Here is a 2,827-nt window from a genome sequence, read left to right on the forward strand (position 1 = left end):
GTTCCAGGTGTGTCAAATTTTGACGGAAAATTTTCGTTCAAATCTTGTTTTTATCAGAGAGCTCTGTTCTACAACTTCAAGGTCGAGTTTTTGGTCAACGAGCCCCTAGACCGATTTTCAGTTTCTTACTAGGGTCCTACCTTACAAGTGTAAAAAAAAGTATACAAAAAGTATGAAAAAAGTTTGCCTAAAGTGCTACGAAGGTGTTGCGGTTCCAATCTGCTATATTTTAAGTATACCTAATGTATACTTTTCACAAAAGTATACCCGAAAGTGTCATTTGGATATACTTATTTACATGCGGGCTCTTAGGTCAACAAAAAAGGTGGGCCATCTCCAATTCGTTCTTTTTAATGTGATGTCTTTCTACTATTCATTTTTCATCCTTGATTGGATACTTTGATTTTGTTAACATATCTAAATATAACTGTTTTCAAAGACAAGCAGCACTTTTCTGAGTACTTATTTTAGTCCCCAAATCTTGGAGATAGCAGTCTTGGTGAAACTGATTAAACAGAATATACCTCTTACATGATTCACATTTCCACCAAGGTTACGAAGCTGCAGCCCTCTGAAAACGGCCCAGAGCGCAAAAAGTCCTTGCCACTTCTGCTCTGAGCCGACTTTGGAGGGCAAGACATTTTTATCCTTGGTGGAACAAAATACCATATTTTCCCGAGGTGTTCCCAGGCGGCCTAGCTACCATCCAGCGTGGTTACCGGATTTTGTTCCACCAAGGTTACGAAGCTGCAGCCCTCTGAAAACGGCTCAGAGCGCGGTACCCGAGGCACGACTGAAAAATGTACCAAAAATTACCCATCCAGAAACGTGTTTTTGGACCTGGGGAACGACATATCAAAAGATGGCGGGACACCTTTTCGGAAAGTCTTGGCCACTTACGCCCTGAGCCGACTTTGTGTCTCTACTCTCCAAAAAGTGAGATGATTCATTTCTATCAATCCACTATACTAGGTAGATGTACGCCAGACCACGTCTCGCGTAACAGGCTTCGCGATATCTCACGAAATACTGTTACGCTGCGACGCGCCTGGCATACATCTACCTAGGCCTGCGGCGCTGACACCGAAGTCGGGCAAAAGGCAGAGTCGTAGATAGGCCTTCTGCTCCAAAGAATGCAAGGATTTTATGTTGATGAGTTGCCCCACGAGAAACCATCAAATACCTGAGAAAAAGCATAAAAATGGTTTGGGGTTATTTTCGTGTGGAAATCGCCCTTTTCCGACGAAACGGTTAGAGATAGAGCCAAACGGACAAAATTTTGGCCCAAGAGCTTCTTCCCTGGCGAGTTGCGTCTTAGAAAGATGTAAAAAAAATAAAAAGTAATATGTCGTGTTTTTTGTTTTTGATTTTTTTAACAGGTCAATTTCTAAGCTAGAGGGCTCAAAATCAATACAGTTCTTGCTTTTCATGCTTAAAAGCTACGCTCAAAAATTTCATGTACCTAGCTCAATCTGTTCTCGAGTTATCGTGATTACAGACAAACACACACACAGACAGACGCGAAACTTTTTGATCACTGGAGTAATAGGCTTCGCTATCGCTCAGCCAATAACTAGGTAGATGTACGCCAGACCACGTCTCGCGTAACAGGCTTCGCGATATCTCACGAAACACTGTAACGCTGCGACGCGCCTGGCATACATCTACCTAGGCCTGCGGCGCTGACACCCAAGTCGGGCAAAAGACAGAGTCGTAGATAGGCCTTCGGCACCAAAGGACACAACTTTTACCCCCGGGATTTTATTTTGACGAGTTGCCCCACCAGAGACCATCAAATATCCGAGAAACAACATTAAAATGGTTTGGGGTCATTTTCGTGTTAAAATCGCCCTCTGGCGACCCAACGGTTAGAGATAGAGCCAAACGGACGAAATATTCGCCCATAGGGTTCTATTTTGACGAGTTACGTCTTAGAAAGATGTTAAAAAAATAAAAAATTAAAAGTAATATTTTGGGTTTTTTGTTTTTGTTGATTTTTTTGACAGGCCAATTTTTAAGCTAGAGGGCTCAAAATCAATAAAGTTCTTGCTTTTTATGCTACAAAGCTACACTAAAAATTTCAGGTAGCTAGCTCAAACTGTTCTCAAGTTATCCTGATTACAGACAAACACACACACACACACACACACACACAGACAGACAGACACGAAACTTTTTGATCATCACTGGAGTAATAGGCTTCGCTATCGCTCAGCCAATCTACCCAGTGAGAAATAAAATAGCAGACAACATAAAAGACATTACTGATGTTATTACTAGGTAGATGTACGCCAGACCACGTCTCGCCTAACAGGCTTCGCGATATCTCACGAATCACTGTTACGCTGCGACGCGCCTGGCATACATCTACCTAGGCCTGCGGCGCTGACAGCCGAGTCGGGCAAAAGGCAGAGTCGCAGACAGGCCTTCGGCTCCAAAGGACACAACTTTTACCCCCGGGATTTTATTTTGACGAGTTGCCCCACCAAGAACCATCAAATATCTGAGAAACAACATTGAAATGGTTTGGGGTCATTTTTGTGTGGAAATCACCCTCTGGCGACCTAACGGTTAGAGATAGAGCCAAACGGACAAACTTGTAGCCCGTAGGGTTCTACTTTGACGAGTTACGTCATAGAAAGGTGTTAAAAAAAAAATTAAAAGTAATATTTGGGTTTTTTTGTTTTTGATTTTTATGACAGGCCAATTTTCAAGCTAGAGGGCTCAAAATCGATACAGTTCTTGCTTTTTATGATACAAAGCTACACTGAAAATTTCAGGTACCTAGCTCAAACCGTTCTCGAGTTATCGTGATTACAGACAAACA

The sequence above is a fragment of the Frankliniella occidentalis genome, unplaced genomic scaffold (assembly GCF_000697945.3).
Source record: "Frankliniella occidentalis isolate FOCC.00 unplaced genomic scaffold, Focc_3.1 Scaffold121, whole genome shotgun sequence".
In the NCBI taxonomy this organism is placed as follows: domain Eukaryota; kingdom Metazoa; phylum Arthropoda; class Insecta; order Thysanoptera; family Thripidae; genus Frankliniella; species Frankliniella occidentalis.